Source organism: Patagioenas fasciata, chromosome 7, assembly GCF_037038585.1.
Source record: "Patagioenas fasciata isolate bPatFas1 chromosome 7, bPatFas1.hap1, whole genome shotgun sequence".
NCBI classification, from domain to species: domain Eukaryota; kingdom Metazoa; phylum Chordata; class Aves; order Columbiformes; family Columbidae; genus Patagioenas; species Patagioenas fasciata.
In genome coordinates this window covers 20,144,457-20,166,508 of record NC_092526.1, presented here as the reverse complement: position 1 = coordinate 20,166,508, position 22,052 = coordinate 20,144,457, and the positions used below count along the sequence as shown (strand labels likewise).

The 22,052-nt window shown below is 39.3% G+C and overlaps 1 protein-coding gene across 6 annotated transcripts in view; it reads right to left on the bottom strand.

Annotated features, from left to right (window-relative positions):
* CSRNP3 (cysteine and serine rich nuclear protein 3) overlaps nt 1-22,052 on the bottom strand; it is a 105,862-nt gene that overhangs the window by 30,215 nt on the left and 53,595 nt on the right. Inside the window, exon 1 of one of the 6 annotated variants that reach the window (XM_071811001.1) lies at nt 11,492-11,741. The exons of 4 other annotated variants lie outside the window; for them this stretch is intronic. The gene's annotated coding sequence lies outside the window, so the exon portion shown is untranslated. Of the gene's footprint in view, nt 1-9,925; nt 10,030-11,491; nt 11,742-22,052 lie in introns of those variants that run through there. One more of the 6 variants, XM_071811003.1, reaches the window with a different exon arrangement.

Here is a 22,052-nt window from a genome sequence, read left to right as displayed (position 1 = left end):
AAGGAAGAGAAAGTGAGAAAAAAAAATGCTTAGGTCTGAAAACACTTCTGCACTCAATTAATATTCAGATTATTCCCAATTCTGAGTTAACGATTCCCAGAACAAGAGACAAGGATTTCCGCTAGAAGGTATCCAACTCTTGAGAACAACATGCAGGAAACACTGGTGCCTGATACACCCATCTTGAGTCTGCTCTGGGAACTGGTGCCACATTCCCGAGGGTAAGAAAACAAAAGCAAGGCGTGTGACGTGCCATCTTAACAGGTCCATGTTGCCGCATGACACAGTATGGCCACCACCAGTGGCAGTTACCCCTGCTCATTCCACACCCTGCAAAGGCACAGGGATGTACAAGTGGTTCACTGCTGTGTGTTGACTGAGAAACAGCTGCTGTCAGTTGAGAAAACAGTAACTTTTAAATTACTCCAATGCCCTTGTCTTTGAGTGGTCCTCAAATGAAACCCCCTTTCCTAGAAGGCTCTGCCCATCTGTCACCAAACTGCCTTCTTCAAAGGCATCTGAGCTTTTTCAGGGTCTCCCTTTCTCACTTCAAAGTTCCCCTAGCATAAAGGCCAATTCTGCACATACACAGAAGTTAAGAGATTTGAAATGCCTGAATAACTCCATGTCCAGGTCTCCCTGGGAACCTGAAACTTAGTGTTCTTCCAAGCAAGATGTCTAAGAACAAAAGGAAAATAGAATATGAGTGCAGAGCATGCTGAGAAGGAAAAGGGATGGAAAGACTGGGCCAGGCCCAAGCCCATGAGTGACTGTTCATGTACCTGAAGGCTGATTAATACAGTACAGCACCTGGCATGCTACCTGTGCACACTTTCTCTGAACTATGAATCTTGGCACTATTTTCTGTACAGTGAAACAGTCTCCACCTAAGCAAAGGAATAGGGTGCTCTCCACTAGGCTATAGCTTAGAAGCATCAATTACTGAACAACAGATTTAGCTCTCCAGCATCTCCCAGTAAGTTCCTCAGCTGTTAAACTACTGTGTAAATTACAGGAAACCCATCCAGCAGTAGATCTTTAAAAAAAAAAAGAGTTCTAAGACGAAGAGTGACCTATGCTCTGTTCTTGAAAAGGAAGGTTTATGTGCCAGCCTTCACTGGGCTGTGACTGTGGAGCACAGCGAGTTTCCACAGCAAACAGCTGAGCTGTGGTGCCACACTGAAGGTAACTACCCAGACACAGGGGATTAAAACACTTTGAAGCATCTAAACTAATTTCCTTGCTTTTTATTTCATAAAGCGGACATGACTTAGGGACTAATCCTGAGACCTTACTCAGAAGTAGGACCCGAGGTCTTCAATGACCACAGCCTATCCTTACTACATTAAAGAATGGTATTTCTGCTCAAAAAGAGTCATTGGAAGACAGGGTATTTTACAGCCATCTCAATACTGCTAGGGAACACGTACTCCTTGCTACTTGACCTCTGCATCAGTAAATGAGCTCTACTGGCACTGTAATTTTCCTTGCCTTCAAACACAATAGGATTCTGATAAATTCTCAAACACTTTGAAAGGAAATGTTTGAAAAACAAAGCAGATATATTAAATAAAAGGATCTCTAGGGGAATGATAGCTTGGCCTGTTCATTTTCATAATAATTTTTCTGAACATTGATCCCCCCTTCAATAAAAGACAATTCGATTGCTTTAATTTATCTTCTGGTCACCTTATAATCAACTCTGCTCTCTCAACAGCCTTAATCACATCCTTAAAACATTTTAAGTTTGCATATCACAACTAACATAATGTCAAGATTACAATTTAAATACTTAGCCAGAACTTCCCTATGAGGAAATATACCTTATACTACACGAGGTTTGCTTTAATTGACGAAATTTTAACACTTGGAATTAGAGTGCCATAGTACTTAGTTGTAGCCTACATGCTTTCTTTCAAAAATATTTCCAGCCATTATGACTTCAAATGCAGAGGAAGCGAAGTGTTAAGTGTGAACAGTGAGATTGCCAAGAGGATGGTCAAAAGAAATGGTTACAACAATTTAAATGGCTAAATAGATATAGGCTAAAAGTCAAGTTAAGGGTAAAGATAAAAATTCATACTGCCTCTGCCAGGAATCAATTATGCTGGTTATTCTGACCTCTAAATATGTTCTGTTGGAAAGGGGAACATGAAGAGCTTATTCTTATTCTCTCACTTTTTGCTCACTTTCTCTCACCTCCTTTGCAAATTTCATACATACCTTAATGCATATTTAAACTTGGCAAAAAATATTTTAAAAATTAAAAGAGACAAACTGTTTTATCTGTGTTAAAAAATAATAACAATTTTTAAAAACCTTGCAACTACAGTGGTTTGAAAACACTCTCACTCCCAAGAACTTTAAAAGAAACAACTTCAAATTTTTAGTAGAGCCTTCTCTCAAATATCAAATATGTGCCTGAGCACATGAAAATTTGACTAAATTAGTTTCTGAGAATGACAGTAAGGACTAAATAACAGCACAGTGGAATAAAACTGGAGAGAAAAACAAACAAACAAAACCCAAAACCAACTACAACACCTCCTTTTCCTACATTAGTTGGACTGTCATCCAAAACCGGCAAGTTTCAAGTTTGCTTCACTGTTTAAGAGAAATTTAAATGAAACAGCAAAGCCATGTCCTCTCACGATAACTGGATGGCAGCTATAAAGGAGAAGGTAAACAAAGCAGATACAAAATACCCACAGGTGTCCTCAAAGCTGAATGTTCCCATGCAGCTGGGATACACATCTATGCTGTGTATCTGAACACATAGCTAAGGATTCGCATTAGCTCAGCTCACTTTGAACAAGCCAGTATGATCAGCAGAAGCAGATCAGCTGTATTAATACACCCAGATTCTCAGCAGAACTAATTTGTGAAGCAGAATGCTGCCCTTATACACTTACACCATTTGCAGTAACCCTGTGAAATGTATTCTTAGCATCAACAGGCAACTCTGAATTGTAAATATACATTGCTTTGGATATCAAAATAAATACACAGTAAAGGGTCATACGATTGCAAAAATAATGCTATTTGCCAATTATTCATTGCTTAGCTCTGCAAATCTTGTTAGTCTAACACAGGTTTTCTTTTGTCACACACTGGTAAAGTTTAATTATGTATACATGTTTAGTATATCTTAACAAATATTGTTAATAAGAATTCATCACATAGGTAGCATGGAAAAATGGCCTTAGCTTATTATGCACCAAATCCTGTGCACAGGCAGCAGCCATTTCCGTTTCAGTATTGCTGCAGTGTTACACAATAGGCTGCTCAGCACGTTCCCTAGGCTGTTTCAACTTTCCTTAATTCAGTATTCAAACTCCAGCTTGGCAGATGACTTTGCCCAACCCGCTGCCTTTGTCTTGTTACATCCACCCAAGAAAAGGCACAGCTGCAGGAATATCTCCTGTGCCTGTGCAAGCACTGACACAGCTCTGGGAGCTCCAGGAGTCTCCGTGTCTCCAGTGAGGAAGAAGATGGAAACTGGTGTGGAGCCCGTGATACTACAATGGTCAGATCATGTTCTTCCAACTTCGATAACAAGTAATTTAAAACTTACAGTATGAGCTTGGTTCTTTGCATCTGATAACTTATAAGCAATGAATCAAAAGATTTGGAGTTGATGGGCTTTTCATTTTTTTCTTTTTTATTTTCTCTTTTTTTAAACACCAAAACAATAAAAACCTGCCATAACATCTTGTTTTAATCTTTGTAATAAATGTTAAAATTAGAAAGAACATAAATAACTCAATTCTGCAATACCTTCACAGGGCTCTGCACATTTTTAAGACACCAAATATATATTTAGCACAACTACTGGTAGCACCTTGGTTATAGATTAACACCTCTGATAGCCCAAAACACTTCTAGAATAGGTTACTCTCTGCCCTTTTTATACTGCGAAACTGAAAGAAAATGGTAGAAAATAAACAGCAGCTCAAAATTACCAGAAAACCTATTATTTTCTTTAGCAGAAATATTTGAGGAAGAGTGGATAAAACAGACCTCTATAAACAAAAACAATTTTGGTCACCAGAAGCCAACATTCAGTTGCCACCATTGACATTAATATAGCTCCATGACACAAGAGCAGAATCATGACTTCATTCAAGACTTGGCCTCAAGTGAAGCCAAAATCAGCAAAAATATGTTTAACTACATCTTTCTCCCTGAAGAAGAGTCAATAAAACTATTTGTACCGGAAAATGTAAATTATTAATATCTGCTGGAAGGCTGCAGTATTTTGAAAGTCCTATATTCAAAAATAGCTTTATGGCTGTAATAATTCAAGGTTTCTATCTAAATCAGACAATGAACAACCAACATATAACGTTAAAAACTGCAGGTTTACGCACACCCAAGGCAGTCCTAAGTAGGCATTCAGGCCTACAAAAAAAATGACACTTAAAAATAACAGACTAAAAATTAGTATTTCTTTCTATCATTTGCTTTTTGACTTTTCACCATACATGGTGTGTCTATGCAACCAGGAAAACCAATATGCTTATTTAAAAATAAAAATGAAGGTTTCCAGCAATATTATTATTTCAACAATAAACACTGATGAGGAAACCTACCCCCTAAAAAACCCACACCATGCACCACAAATTACTGAAAGCGGGAAATAGTGCATTTACACAACATGGCAACGGATAAGATTCCTTCTGCCACTGGCACATGTATAGAGTGTTGACAATTCACCTTTTCTAAGAACAGCACAAAGTAAAAGTAAGCTACTCAGTTATCAGCAAAAAATACAAGTAGAATTTAATTTCAAGTTTACAAAAAAAAAAAATTCTAGGAAACTAACGGAACCTGATTCTTTCAGAGATTTGTGTTTTCTGGATGGGATTACCCGAGGCACAGAAGGGAGGTTGGTTCACCAATCATCTTCCCCATGGTTGCGGTGTTTAAGCATTCCTTTGTGTGATTACTTTGATAATCAGAGATTTAGTCACAATGCAATTTTGTTTTTTCTTCACTGTGTGAACTAACAGTCTCTCTCTTTTCCATCTCACTATCCATTTGTACAATACCTGAAGATCTGCTACTTCTCTCAAATTCAGCTGACTCAGGTTAAAAAAACTAATAAGGAGAATACGATAGACATATTGAACAACACAGAAAGCATAACTGCATAAGTTTAATTTCTTTAAGAAACCAGTCAAAAAACATCAGCTATATTAAGATTTCAAATTCCTAAATTTAGTGACCACAGTATCACAGAATGAGATGGCTGATTTTTATGAAGGATGCAAAACATGCATAATCAATAAACTATTTCCCTGTAAGCCAGTAGTCTTCTCAGTAATTTAAACAACTAACAAGCTCAAAAAGGCAGGATTTTTAAAGCACATACTGAATTACAGCAAATCTTTCCAATAGTGGTGTCATACTTTTTCCCAGCAAAAATTACACGTAGGTCCTTACCTGTGCACGTGTACCTTTGCATACTGTACACAAAGGCACACAAAGGAAGGGTACATGGAGTTTTCACAACCTGAATGTGTAAAGCTTCAGACCACAGTAAGACTGACCTAAAATCGGATCCTGACTGTGTCAAAATTGAACATTGACTCTCTTCTATTTTCATAATACTAAAGAAAATCTGGAGTTTACTGCTATAGTGACTTGACATCATAATAAACATGTCTGAAAATCCCTTTCAGTTCACTTTGTAATTCAAAGCTGAAAACTCTTCCAGAGGCTGAGAGAAGAACTGCAGGTCTAATAATAAGTATGTACCCATCCAATTCCCAAGGTACTCTTTGTCAAGGAGACAGCAGCGAATAGAAACTGAGCAGCTAGCCCATTCCCAGAGCATTGCCTGACTTGTAAGCACCTTGTGACCATTCAACAACATCTTGGCCAGAGGACTCTGCTGGGATACAATTAATTATCTGCCCTATGCTCTCTGACAAAGCACTGCTGTGAAGGTATGGGGCTTCTACTTGCAAGCCGAGGTATTTTTTTATTTTATATATTTAATGATATTTTGCTTTATCAAATCTCTAATTGTTCTGTCTTTTCCAGGAGAGAAGAGATGAAAATGTTAATACTCTGCAATTTTCACTTTTCCATTTTATTGTTAAAAGATGTTTGTTTAGCAATAAGACTGGGTGAGCAGGGTACAATAGTAAACAACTAAGCAACTTAATTGAAAGCTACAAAGTTAAACCTTCAGCTACTCTGAAAGTGAATGGTTCAATAAAGACTCTGGTATTACAAGACAGCAAAACAATGGCAGCTCTGCAAGCACTCCAAGTTCCCCCAGAGTCATGGGCCTTCCCTGCCTCCCCGTAATAAAACACTTGACAAAAATGTTTGCTTGAGAATAGCCTGCTCAGCAGTCACAGTTCATGTCAGAAATAGGCAGGGCTATGATTTGTTATCCACACTAAAAACAATTAATAAATACATTTTGTGGCTTCCAGCATTTTTTTCACATTTTTTAACATATTCATGCTACATTAAAAGGAGACTTTGTTCAATTAGAGTCATAGAACAGTTTGGGTTGGATGAGACCTTCAAAGCTTATAAAGTCCAGGCCTCGTGCCATGAGCACAAACACCTTCAACTAGATCAGGTTGCTCAGAGCCCTGTTCAGCCTGGCCTTGAATGTCTCCAGGGATGGGGCATTCACCACCTCTCAGGGTAACTTGATAAAGAACTCATTTTAAATCACCAAAAAGTTCATTATCAAATTCAGATCCCTGTTCAAAAAACACCTGACTTCCTCCAGAAGTCACCACAATGCCAGCCTATTCCATCCTCTCAGAAGCACCAGCCACCTGCTCCTCAGGTGGGAGACACCCAGAAGAACTGGAGGAGCTCTGGTCCCCATGCACAGGCAGCCCAGGAGATGGGTTTGAAAAAGCAGCCCCCCCCATCTCTCCCAGCTGCGACCCCCAGCAGAGAAGCCATGAGCCCCTGCGCTGGTCTGCCAGGTCTGTCAGCTTTCCCTTCCCCACCTGCTGTGGTGGTGCCACAGCAGTTGCAGAGACACCACAGCAGTTCCTGCTGCTTTCAGGAGACAGCACTTTGGTTGCAGGGTGCTAATGGTCCCCGGGCCAGCTTCAGACCAGTTAGCTGAAGCACTGACACCAGATGAGCTGCAGCAGAAGAGGGCTCAGCACAGACCAATTTATTCTGATTTGCAGCACAGATAAAAAAATACAACTTAGTTATTAGTATGCACAGAAATGACTTACCCTAACAAATACATGTAACATGACTCCAAATTCCTCTCGCTACCCTTGAAGGGGCAGCAAGCTAAAGAAAGCTGCAATTAGCATGGAGACTGGCTTACTCTGCAGCCTTACCCTATGTAACAGTATCACTTGACTGCACTTCCACATCAAAATCCAAAGACTACACAGCATGGCAAAGCTAAATCAGTAAACGGTGTTCCATTTGCCGCCCTCAACCCTTAGAAAGACTGATAACGGTCAGGCTCCGTACCATGTAGCTCATATTTCCTACTTCACACTAGACAATAAAATAAATATGCAAATCCCTATTTGCTTATGAAAGAGTAGAATAGTAACCAGCACTAAACCGAATCAGGACATCAAGTTAAGTATTTCATGTAATAATTTATCAAGTACTAACCAAAAGCCACCTATCTTTTCATTAGAAAGCTTAAATGCAAGTGGTCCATTGCATTTCCATGTTAAGTTAAATAAGTATCTTTGCTTATATTTTTGCATTTGAACATATAAAAACCTGAAAAACTGAAGCAGCTCCGCCTCCTTTTATCCCTAATTTTACTTTTAGACAACTTACATATCAAGCAGATTTTCCACCATATTTTATGATGATACACACTTATGTTCCTTTTCCTGTTTCCCCTGTTTCATTGTGGAAAAGATATGACATAACGGAAAACTGAAGCAGAGGTCCTAGAAATGCGAAGTTTTTTGGAGGGACTGGGTTAAGCCCAGAAGAAGGGGAGTTGTTGGAGAGAATTATACATAAATCTGCAACAGGAAAGAGCCCACAATTTTCTATTTTTTTTTCTTAGCAATTATTCACAACTCCCATTTTCAGAGGTTTTATTAGAATATTGTATCCATATTTGTCGAGAGATGGAGAAATTAAAGCCATGATATTTATCCCAGAGCTGTTTCAACCAAGTAAGAATTTTTGTCTTGTGTGTATTTGTAGATGAGTCATATCTGTCTTTTATCTACATTCAATCTCTTTTTCAGGGTCAAAAAAACCCCCCAAAAAAAGAGCAAGGAAGCAACAGCAATCAAAACTTACTGGTAGGACCTCAAATAGCATCAACATTTTAAAGATGTGATGGTGTTTGGTGATGTTTTACTGAAAGAAGAGCACATTTATAATCCATTTTTTCTCAGCATCGCAACTGATTCAGATCAAGGACAAAGACACACACTGACAAACTACACGTAAATATATCTTTCAGCCAGCTTCACCAATCTTGCAATAGATTATACCTGCCTTGCTTCAGCATAACCTTCCATCTACCTGTTCATGGAAAAAAGTATCCTAAACTTCAAGGTTCAGTTACTGTAAGTACCCTTTAAGAGCAAGGAAGAGTTTTAGATAGCAGAATCACCCGTTGCTGTTCTGAGGAAAATATTTAAGCTTAAGAATGAACTTCCAAACACTTACCATTATGTACCCTAAACCATGACCTGCATGTCTGCAATTAATAATAAACTTAAATTTGATTATTCAACTATTGCATCTGTCTAAATCACTGTGTTTTGCAACAAAAGTAAATTTCTCCCTCCAATAAACAAATGAGACCAAATATCTAAGATACACATTAAACACCTTGCGTGCACAGACTGAAACATTACATACCACACTCAGGCTTCTCAGATCTAAAAATAAATTACAACTACTAGAATTAACACTGAATTTCATGAACACAGGACATCAGAATCATGTCTCTGTCTCCAAAACATCTCACGCATGCATAAAGATTTGGTTCTATTTATGATGCTTAAAGGAGCTCAACATCCAACATTCAAATTACAGCACAAAACATCTACACAAACCATAGTTTCAATGGAGTCTAGATGAGGAAAAAAGTGTATTTCAGAATTACCACAACTCAGCAGCAGCACAGAACACCTATTTGCTTCAGGAACTCTTTGCATTTTTTTATTTAAAGTTCATTAATTACTTCATACTATGAGCGCTTCAGAACATGAAATGCCTGATCCACAGAAAAAACATGTGTATCTTCGTTTCCTGTGTGCAGGTATATTTCAAAGCTGTGATTCCACTTCAACAGTGGGAATACTGTTCCACAGGGATGTGCCTATTTTTATTTCTGTTACACTGCTAATTCTATGTACGTACTTAGTGTGTGTACCTGCCTCATAAATCTAAACTTAAAACCTGCTGTACTAATTTTAGACAAATATGGTAATTAAATGATAATTGCATTACTATATGCTGCTTTATTTTCTTCATTTAAATTAGCATAGAATGACACATTTGGTGTATCTCATCTAATCTGATGGTAAATACTGCAGGTGTTACTAGAATTTTACCAGTGTTCTCCATTAAACGGATTGCTAGCTACATATGAGAAGTATGATGAAACAAATACTTTAACACATCATTTCAAATCTATTGTCTAAACCACAAACAAGCCTGTTTTCAGAGAGATGCCAATCTAGATTTGGGTTTGTTTTTAACATGAAATTACTTTTAATAAGAAAAAATGGTTCAATACAATGATTGCAAAGTACTTTTGCTTGGGTTTTACTAATACTTATAACTGGAAAATTTTGCACTTAAAAACACACCACATTTCTGAATCTCAAAGAGCGTGGGCTAAACAGCCCCCTGCCGAAGAGCCGCACAAAGATATGAGCGAGGCTAATTCTTGTTCCGCACCAGCATGCAGCAAGGCGCGGATACGCACCGCTTCCCTGAGAGCCCAAGAAGGAGCGAGCAAGGCGCAAGGTCCGCCCCCCGGCATTCTGCGCCCGCACAGCGCTCCAGCCGGGGAACAACAAAGCGGGGCATTTCCGCGGCCCCGCACCAGCCCAGACCCGCGTCCGCTCCGCCCCTTCATTTACATGGTCCCGCCCACGCCGCGGGGCATGCCGGGCACAGCCCTCCGGGAGGGAGGCTTGCGGGGCGGGCTCGTGGTTTTCCACGCCCGGTCGTACCGCCGTCCCCCCACCCGAAAAGGGGCCGGAGCAAGCACGCCCGCCGCGGTTTCCAAGGAGACACACATTTCCACCCCCCTACCTCCCCCCGACCCCGCGCCGGCTCTGCAGGCAGAGCCCGGGCTTCCTTTTCCTTTTTTCCCTTTTTCCAATTAAAGAGGGCAGAGAGTGCGGGGGGAAGCGATGGGTCTAAATTTATGCAGAGCCGGTTTCAGCTCACCCACGTGAATTAGCATCACGCACAGACACAACAGGAGCAGGGCGGGAGCACAAGGGAGCCGAGCAGCAGTGAGCGGTGCCTGCCCGGCAGCGGCCGCGGCAGCCACAGGCAACTCACCCAAACCTGCGCCCGGAGCCTCAGGCTGCACTCGGGTTTGGTACCCGAATTTACAAAGGAACAAAACAAATGTTTCTAAACTATTCAAGTTGGTATTTACAAAGAACATTTCTCAGTTTAAGTCCACATGAAAATGATATCCTGTTTTATTTCTCAATCGCTTTTCAAGGGCTCCATCTCCATAATGCTGAAATATTCTCCAAAAATCAACAGATAATCAGCAGACCTATCTCTTTCGAGACATTGCCAGCACATTTAGTTCATGATTTCTGAGTGCTAGAGAAGAAAAACACTACAAAAAAAAAGATTTGCAGATAAAAACTTTTGCATGATTAATTTTTATGTGATGTGCTAAGGAGAAATTAAATGTCTATCCTCTGTAAGACAAACACAGGCCACGAAAAATTTTGGCAACAGTTTGAAAAAAAATTGAACTAAGAACGATGAGACCATTTTTCATTAATATTAGTGACATAAATACAGAGGGTTAAACATATCATTTCCGTGTGTATACAACTGCATCAAAAAAACACATGAAACACCACTTTCAAAATTATACAAGAAAAATGTGGCAGAAAAAAAAAAAAGTGCTCTGCTCCAATGTCGTATTTTTAACCAAACACAGACACATAATTAGTCTCAAATACACAGCAGAATAACAGATTGCTGTTATTAAATGTTTTATGATATTGGTAAATGATCCATCTAGGATAAATTTAATTTTACTTCCTGTCTAGTTTTTAATGCACGATTGAAGTTTGAATTGCATAGGAATAACAGTAAAAACATTTTTTTACAATTAATCTGATCACAGAACTTACATAATTCATTTAGCTTGGTATCACATTGATGCACGTCCTTCCAGTCCCACCTTACAAAATGCAAAAAATCCTAGCTTTAATAATAATAAGGAAATAACAAAAAACCCCGCTTATATTTAAAATACTGAAGTGTGTGAAGAAGCTATAAAACAACTGACCTGTTCAAATAGTTGTTTTTCCAATCCATGCACTGTTTTTATTAATTAGGAACCAAACCAGATTGATCATCATTTTATAACGTTTGACATATTCACTGTCTTCCTAGTTCCAGCAGCATCTTCTTACGTTTCCCAGCCCTGTGTTTTATTGCTGGTACCATATGCTTTATTGTTCAGGCACAAGAGCTTCGCTCTGCACAAAGACTCATTACCTACTGCTTGCTGAGCAGCTTCAGGCTCACTGAGCCTGCCTGTGGGATCACATGGGAGTTTTCTCCGAGGAAGCCAGGCATGCCACTGATTTCACCAGCTACGGATATTTTTATCAGCTGAGGTTTACTATGAGGAAGGAATAACAAATTCTAAAGCTTCTTTAGCTCATTAAGACAGCAATCATTATGGAAATCCCCTCAACCTTTTTTTTTTTTTTAATTATTGTTATTATTACTCCCTTGTAACACAGTCTCAAGTAGAAATTCAAGAGTTGTTAAAAGTAGGTTTTTGGTTTTGTTTTTTTTTTTTGCTGGGAGGGGCAAAATCTGTGCATTGTCTGCATCGCTCCACACAGCATGCACTGAAATTAATATTCTGAAGAGATAATATTTTGCCAAGACTTAATCTGCCAATGTTTATCCTTTACATAGAGGACGAGCTTCTGAATAAAAAATTGTTCCTAAATAGCAGCCCCTTGACTTAAATTTGTCTCATCAGTCAAGGGCTTTATCCTGTAATCTTTGATCATAAAATTAGTTTTGCTGGTTTCAGTGAGACTGCTCAAGTGAGTAAGAATTGGCCATTTGAACAAGGATTAGTCTCAACTACAAATGCCAAATTATATAGTACAATGAAGTTTAATCTCTTCTTGATAATAGCTGGTGATACTAAGATTTTTGGGGTGGTGGTGTTTGTTTGGTTTAGGCTTTGGTTCTGTCGGGTTTTTTTAAACACAATTAAAAATTTGAATAACATTTTATTATGCTTAAAAAAATTTTACCTAAGTATTTTACAGTGGAATAAGTGAATATCTACATTCAGAATTACAGAAGCACTTACATAAAAAGATAAATATTTCATGTTTTTCTTCACTGATACATTATCAGTATCAGGGATCCATTTTGGAATATCTGGAGATAGCTTAACTTCTACTGCAAAGTGAATTCCCAGAATATTCTAATTTCAAAACTCTTAACATGCAGTTAGTGATGATAAACTAATATCTCCAGCCCAAAAACTGGTATTGAACAAATAATTAACCATAATGTTAACATTGCAAAGATACAGCTATTCAATAACTCAGTGATCTCTGCAATAATTCATAGCATTTTGAGAATATAAAATGGTAAAAAGAAACTGTTTTCTCATTAACATTCCACCAATGAAATACCTACTTATTCTACTTAAGATCTCCCTCATTAGAATAAATGACAGCTTGTTGCTCATTGTCGGCATTATTCTGGTCCTATGGAAGTCAAGGCAAGTTTTGCCACTGATTTGCATGGAAGAAGGGACAAGCATGACAAACACTGATTAATGCACTTTAGTGTGTCGTCACACAAATCAGTGACAGAACTCCCCGATTCTTTATTTTTCTCAGAATCTTCCTCATCATGTATTAGTAAGGTTTTCTAGCAGTTGATACACAGTCCTTGTGATTACACCGAATTATAAAAGATGGGTAGTAAAGGCTTCAGAATTACCCATAACTAAATCCGGTGATGAATATCTTAAACTCTCATATTAATTTTGTTTATTCTTGATAATGGAATTCTTTAATAAGTGCCACCATTTTTATCTACCCAAAGACACGGACCGAGCAGATGGTTTGTGGCTGAGAACCTTCTACATCTCTTAAACAGGAAATGCTGCCACATATACATTAATGAGAAGAAATGAAAGCATACTAGATGAGTTGCTAACGAACAGCTGGTTTAGCTACAGCTATGCATATTTTTTTTCCCCTGGCGATATCATTGATGATGTCACGATGCTAGTGTAGGAAGACATAAACAAAAGGCAGGCATTTTTGCTGCAGTAGCAGTAGGGAAAAAAAAAAAACACAAAACAACAAATGTTTGACAGATGGAAAGAACAAAAACTGATCAGGAAAACAGTACTATTGTAATTATATACACCATGGAGCACTTCTCAAATGCTGAAAGGACATCAGAGAAAAACATGCTCAAGGACACGATACAGTTAAACCAGTTAGCAGGGAAGTGCTGTTCCTGCAGGAGACAATAGCAGCGAGCTGTCTTCATGTTGTACGAAAGGCAACCTCTGTTAATCAGTTCTTCAAAGCCGGGGGGGGGGGGGGGGGGGGCGAGGGAGCGGAGGGGGACGGAAGCTTCAATCCTCCATAGTGGAATTTGGGATTTCCTAATTCTAATTTGACATTTTTTTGGTAGCTAAATTATATTACAACTCACACTCTTCTTATGGGTTTATTAAATAGAAAGTAGTCTTTGTCGGAGCCATTTTGTTGAATTTCTGCCCAAACATACTGTTACCAAAGTGCCTTTTTGTCACCATGAAAGGAGTTAAAGATCACCCAAGAATTTCACAGTAGCCAGAACCCAGACCTCCCTAGTCACTTCATAGTAGGAAGAGCTCCAAATGAGACTATACTTTCTGGTACCCCTCCTGTAACAGACAGGACTACTTCAGAAGAACCCAAATTTACCTCTCTTTGAAACAATAGTGGGAGAACAATGGATGCAAATGCTCAGCAGTTTCTTCTACCCAAGGTCTCCCATGGGCATTAAGGTGAGGGCTCTCTACTCAAATGAAAGGTTCCTTGTGAATCCAAATGAGAACAAAGTCAAGAACCTGCTGAGGAATTTTAGATAAGGGTAAACTGTCAGATCCCACATCTGCTTTGTAGGAAAAGCAACTCACAGGAACACTGTTATGCCTTCCCATTCCACAGAAGGTATGGGCAAAAGGGCACTGCTAAGGAAATTCAGACTCCAAATCATCTCCATTATTAGTAAGGAATAATTACATAAAGCCTAATTTATTCTACCTTATATGCATTTAAACTTGAGTACTTTTACACAAGTTACATGAAGTGAAATACAGATCTTGCACATGATTAAAAACCAAAAACACGTCAGCCCCCCCTCCCCTCAACAACTACCCAAAATCAGCCACATATTGCAAAACAGTCTAAGCCTACAATTTGAACTTAAAGTCATTCCCACCTTCTATAACCAAATTATTTTGTTAGGTATTGAGCTTAATCTGCTGTTCAGTATCCTCTATCACAGTTGGGTGAATCAGACATGAATCAAAACCATTACTGGGACAGCACCATTCAATTACATGGAACAAAAAGGAGTAACTTGCACTCAATGCCTTGAAGGGCTGAATCCTGTACCCTCCACTAAAACACAAGAGCTGTTTCTCCAGGTACACCAGAAATGCAACAACTTCCACACCAGCTGAGAAAAAGAAACTGCTGAAACTCTCTTTTGCAGCCTAGTACCAAAAAAGATCTGAAGTCCAGGATTTATAAAATGTGTTCAGTGGACCATACATGCTCTACTCCAGTTCTTAGAGACAGGAAGGCTCTCATGGCATGGTTTGCATTTTATGAGCTACAACAGCAGCAACTCCAAATGCCTCAGCACTGGCTTTAAGGTTTGATAGTAGATGGTTTGTGATCACTCCTTTGGTTAGATCTATAAACCTTGTCCATGCAAACTCCTCTAATTTAAGCTCAGGATGCAGCATAGCTGCAAACTTCCCATGGAACTCTACCATTGCAGAAGAGGTTCTCCAGAATTGAAAAATGCACATCTGTGAGAGAAAATAGTGCAACATTAATTAAAGCGCTCTATCTCAAGTTACTGTCAGTAACACTGGGGTAGGATAACCTTACAGTATAAATTCCACATATTTCTTTCCAGACCAGATATAATTTAATCAAATAAAGTTCCTCACACTGACCCCAAATGTCTTGCTTTCTCTGGATACATCACAGCCATAGCTAAACTATCTTCAAATAGTGTCACATTAACTACTCAGTTCCAAATACTGGTGCTTGATGGAATTCAATAGCCTGCCAAAAAGAATGACATACTTTGGGTCCCTGTATTAAATAAATACTAAAAATTTACTCATTCCTAAATGACATTTTCAACAAAGAAGTACAACCATATTTTGAAATAAGCGTCTAGTCAGTGAAATGCAGGAAAACACAAATTCTGTTTGAAAGGTGAGAAGACATGCTCAGCTCAACAGATGAACAGAGAAAGCAGTTTATAACTGAAGGACAGGCCTGTGAGAAGCTGGTTTGACTTCTGGCACCTTAGCAAGCTCATCTCCAAACTTCATGCAGTGATCCCTAGCATGTCAGTGTAAGGCTGCCAGTGCTACCCTTCACTCCTGTGTCTGGCACATTTGCCCTGTTGTGTCAATTTGAAGGACACCATGTATAGTTGCCTTTCTTTCTGACTCTTGAAAAGCATCTCCTTGACCAGGAGCAACTTGCTAAATCATGTGGTATAGAGCAGCCACAGCATAACAGTGAATTCTTTTTACCCCTAATATGAGGTGTACAACTAATGATTTTTACTACAGCAGCTCTTGAAAACAACCGGATTTTTGGTGATATCTCAGAGCAAAGTGCACCTCCTTTCAGACAATACCACTGAATGCTACTATGCATTAGAAGAGTTACAGAATGCAAAGAAAAATACCTTCTCCATAGTAAACATACAGGGTTTCTTCTTTCCCAACCTTTCTCTAAACTGCTGGTTAACTATCAAAACCAAAGAACATCTTAATTTTGGCACACAGATTAAGGTATTGAGAAGTATATAGCAAGCAACAAAATCTCTTGACTACTGTTGCATTAGATGATGTGACCAATGAAAGCAATTAATTTTGTGGTGTTGTGATGCTTGACACAGCCATCATTTGCCTTATGCAAGGTCCCAAATGTCAGCAGAGCATGGAGTTTCTCCAATAAAACAAAGTTCTATTTTAAAGAACAAACTGCTACTTATCTTGTTAAAGGAAAAAGAAAAAAATACTTTTAAGTCAGACACTTTAAGAGAGATTGTCTGCGCTGTCTTGTATGTACCTCATGAGCCAGATTTGCTCCAGCCAGTTTCCATGACAGTTCAGACACGGCAACATCATCCACGCCTGGGAGTAATTCAGACCTACATAGAGCTATGCTTGGTGCAGTTTGAAATCGCAAGACATAAGCAGAAGAAACAAAGGTATTTTTCCTTTATAATTAACTGACAAACTCCCTATTCCATCCTTTTTCTCTTGCTTGGTTACTAACACACCTTTTCTCATAGTACCATTTTCCAGTTTACAAATTCCACTTGGTTGTTGACCAGCAAAAAGCTAAAACATAAATAAAATTAAGAGATATTTAAAGCAAGCAGGATAGTTAGTATTTTCTGGTTTTCTCCAACTATTTAGGTCTTCTAGTCTCCCTTATACCACAGTAAACCAAAAAGAAGTTTACTGAGTCAAGGTGGTTGAAACAGTAGTAAAATCCAGTCAGGAAAAAGCAAACCATCCTTCCTTACTGGACTTGTTGTCAATAGAACTTTCTAAAGCACCACCATAACCAGCAACATTGCCTCACTCCTTGCTTTCATGGCTTCCATAGTGGAGCAGACAAGCTCTTCAGTTTTTATCATCCACTGGAAGATGAATCTTTCATTGTCATAATCTTTGACTTTGTTCCTATCTACCATAAACACAAGTATTTTAATTCAAGCAGGAGAGACAAACATATAATAGACATACAGACAAATCTAAGGAGCAACAAACTTTTTTTTTTTTTTTTTACCCTTTATAGCAGTTGGTAGTTTATGAAGCATCCAGCTTACAACATATTACAACATATTTTCAATGTACTACTTGGAATAAAATACATAGTGCACTTTTATGCTTACAGACCCGAGGATATCTAAATTCTAAAATAAGGTGTCTGGAATTGCTAAACATCTGTTTAGGAGCTCATGCCACAGGAAGTGAATCCGCTGCAACACTTCTTCCCACTTTTGTACATCCCATATACCAACTTAGAGCTGTCATTTAAAGCTTAAAAGGACACTGAATTCTGGGTTCTATAGTAACTTTTCACTGTTTCAAATAACCTTTAAAGCCTAGAAACTGTTTCTTCTTTAATAACTCTGTCCATTTCCATTTGGCCAGCATAGATTTATTCCCCTTATGTGTATCCCAACAGAGTGTGAAATTTTTTTTTTTTTTTTTTGTGTACCAGCATCACTGATAACATCGGCACAGCACTGGGAATTTTACTGCATATGTTGAGTCTCCTCTATGAGCAGAACACAAGACAAGACATTCTTCCCCCATATGTTTAATGACAGCAGACTACATTAAGAAAGTAGAAGCATTTTGCAGATTTCCCTCCCTCATACCCTAAAATCACGGCAACGATTTCACCTCCCTTAAAATCAGTGTTAAAATATTTAATGAAAAATCCTATCATATATTTTAGCATCCAAAATAAGTTTCAGAGCATATATACAAGATTTTAATAAAGTTAAAACCTGAACCACTATGCTTTCATCACAAACTTGTTACTTTATCATTCTAATGTTCTAAAAGCTTCAGAAAGTAAACCCCTCCAATTAAGAAATATGCTTTCTAAGGAACACTGACTGCCATTTCTTTCATTTAGGAAGAAGATCAATTAGCAATATTTAAATAACCACATTCACATTGAAAAGTTAATGGACAGTTCTAGGATGCACTGGTGCAATTTGATTACACAATTTTCAAATAGTGTTCAAAGACACACCGTGTTTTTTGTCTAGCTTTCTGAGAGTACAAAGGATAACTGCAGTACTCACATGCCCTGAAACTGTGCAAGGATCAACTTTTCTGTAACATGCTCAAGTTTGGAAGTTCTTTTGTAGAAGCAGTAATCATATGTCTGTTTAACATCTAAGAGTTTTACCTAAAGGGCATCAGGAATAAATATAAAGACTTTCATTAGAGCATTTTTATAGCCCAAATGTCTTCCAAGATTCGAGCATTTCAGAAACCTTGATTTTTTAATGTTGTTTTTTTTTTTAATTAAACTGCTTAATACCTACCAGCTGTGGGACTTATGTTACAGTTAGATTTTTGTTCACAGTGTTAAGTAGACAAACTTATCACCCTGACTGAAGTACAATAGCCATGGGTTGAGTATGTCAGGCTATAGTTTTCATAGACTGCAGTTTTTTCAGCCTGTTACATTGTGTTGGTGCACTTTTAGTGGACGAAAGACTTTTTTTTCTTAATCATTATTCAACACTTTTTCCAGTGACCAGCTTAAAAAAATAAATATGGCTTCCAACCAATATTATATTCAAATACTTTGAGTAAGGCCGATCAATTTACAGCACAGAAAATCCTGGACTGTAGGGACCACTGATACCACTTGATAGGAAGTTGCATCATCTGACAGTTTCCTATGTTGCAGAAAAGAAGAGATTACAACCTCAGTGTGATTTTTGGCATCCCTGCATCGAAAGTGTTTCTCAACCACATTTATCCCATTGGTCCAGCATCTTTAAGAACTAAGGGTAACATTGTCTCAGTCACGTTTTTTGTTTTAGGAATATGAAGACCCTGTTTATTTCTGCTACAATAAGTAGAGATAATACTAGTCTTGTCAGATACATTGAGTGTAGTCGAGGTGTCTTTTCTGACCTACCAGTTTAGGGTAAAGCTGCAAGCTGACAGCACCAGCTGTCGTTTGCTGTTAACAGACTTCTACCACATCAACAGCTCCAAGCTCACAGAGGAACTCACCAGTTTTGTGACTGCAGAGCAGGACATTGAGGTCCTGGACTGTCTCATTTATCTCCTTGGTAGGGGCAGATTTCAGTGACCTGGCCACTGCTCTAGCTGCCTCCCTAGAACTGCTCTCATCCTGCCCTAAGTCAGCTGTCAGCAGTAGTTCTGTAAGTCTCCAAGATACAGCATCATAAATGCAGACTTCAGCCATTTAAGATTTCAAGAAGTATAAAGATTTGCCAGGGCCAAGTATTCTACTTTTCCAGAGCAAAAGACATTCTCCCTGCCCTGGATATCTTAGACTTAGAGACAGAAGTGGCTCCATTTACATTCAGAAAACATATTTCATGTCATTTACAACAGCAATGAGTTCATAACTGTGCAGTGCATATCCTGCAGTTTTCTTATTATCTCCAGTACTGTGAGAATTCCTGAAAAGTTGTCATATTTAGCTTGTAACATACTTAAACCAGCAAATTGGTACATACTCTGTGCTGATCTTATTAGTTTCCTGCAGTTGCTAACAACTCTTAAAAAAATTACATTCCTAATCATACTGGAACAGACCCAGATCAACAGCTGCTAGCCTTGTCATGACATTCAGTGTGTCAAGCAATGACAGAGGCAGAGTTTGCAGAGAAAAGCCTATCTTTAAGTAGGCAAGCTGAGATGACTAGGAGAACTGAACCCTTTGAGGACATGAGAAAGGGTTTATACACACAAAAGCCTGTCTATTTTTCTAACTGTAAAAATTAATCTAATTAAAAAATACTAATATACCCACAAACCTTGCCTGCTGGTTATCCCTACGTTATCATACCACAATAATGACAGCATTAACAGCCTTAAAGGTATATATAGCCTTATGGATAGCTTTAAAAGGCTCTCTGATATATAGCCTTAGAAGCTAAATATCTTAAATCTCAAGCAGGAAACAAAGGTGGATTCAAAGAGCTAGGATTGCAGAGAAAACAAAGAGATATCACTTGTCATCTCGTAACAGTTATTTTTACGTGCCAACTGAAAAATTGATCCACATTATGATAAAGGTGAGTTTTACAAAAGAGTTTAAAATCCAATGAAATACTTTTGCAGGGACTGCTTCAAAACATTAAAAACAGCGTGGGAGTTGAAAATTTTAAAAGTTACCAATATTAATGAATACTGACATGAAAGTAGAGAGGAAAAGACAGAAAGAACATGCCTCTATTTCAAGAGGCAGAGGCAAAGAATATACATTCACAGTATCACAGTATGTTAGGGATTGGAAGGGACCTCAAAAGATCATCTAGTCCAATCCCCCTGCTGGAGCAGGAACGCCTAGGTGAGGTTGCACAGGAATGTGTCCAGGCGGGTTTGAATGTCTCCAGGGAAGGAGACTCCACAACCTCCCTGGGCAGCCTGTTCCAGTGCTCTGTCACCCTCACTGAGAAGAAGTTCATTCTCAAATTTAAGTGGAGCCTCTTGTGTTCCAGTTTGATCCCATTGCCCCTTGTCCTATCATTGTTTGCCACTGAGAAGAGCCTGACTCCATCCTTGTGGCACTCACCCTTTATATATTTATAAACATTAATAAGGTCACCCCTCAGTCTCCTCCAAGCTAAAGAGATGCAGCTCCCTCAGCCTTTCCTCATAAGGGAGATGCTCCACTCCTTTAATCGTCTTCACTGCCCTGCGCTGGACTCTCTCCAGCAGTTCCTTGTCTTTCTTGAACTGAGGGGCCCAGAACTGGACACAATATTCCAGATGGGGTCTCACCAGGGCGGAGTAGAGGGGAAGGAGGACTTCTCTCGATCTACTGACCACCCCCCTTGTAATACACCCAAGGATGCCATTGGCCTTCCTGGCCACAAGGGCACAGTGCTGGCTCATGGTCATCCTGCTGTCCACCAGGACCCCCAGGTCCCTTTCCCCTACACTGCTCTCTAATATGTAATTTCCCAACCTATGCTGGAACCTGGGGTTGTTCCTGCCCAGATGCAGGACTCTACACTTTCCCTTGTGAAATTCCATCAGGTTATCCCCCGCCCAACTCTCCAGCCTGTCCAGGTCCCGCTGGATGGCGGCACAGCCTTCTGGCGTGTCAGCCACTCCTCCCAGCTTAGTGTCATCAGCAAACTTGCCGATAGTACACTCAATTCCCTTGTCTAAATCATTAATGAATATATTGAATAATATTGGCCCCAGTACTGACCCCTGAGGCACTCCACTAGATACTGGCCTCCAACTGGACTCCGCACCATTGACCACCACTCTCTGGCTTCTCTCTTTAAGCCAGTTTGCAACCCACCTCACTACTCTGTTGTCTAGACCACACCTCCTCAGTTTAGCTGTGAGGATGCTGTGAGGGACTGTGTCAAAGGCTTTACTGAAGTCAAGGTAGACCACATCCACCGCTCTGCCATCATCCATCCACCTTGTTACATTCTCATAAAAGGTTATGAGGTTGGTCAAGCATGACTTACCCTTGGTAGAGCCATGCTGACTGCCCCTAATGACCCTCTTATCCCTGATATGCCTTGAGATGACACCAAGGATAAGCTGTTCCATTACTTTCCCAGGGACAGAGGTGAGGCTGACCGGTCTATAATTACCTGGGTCCTCCTTCTTGCCCTTTTTGAAGACTGGAGTGACATTTGCTTTCCTCCAATCCTCGGGCACCTCTCCCGTTTCCCAAGACTTGGCAAAAATGATGGAGAGCGGTCTAGCAATGACTTCAACCAGCTCCCTCAGCACCCGCGGATGCATCCCATCTGGACCCATGGATTTATGGATGTCC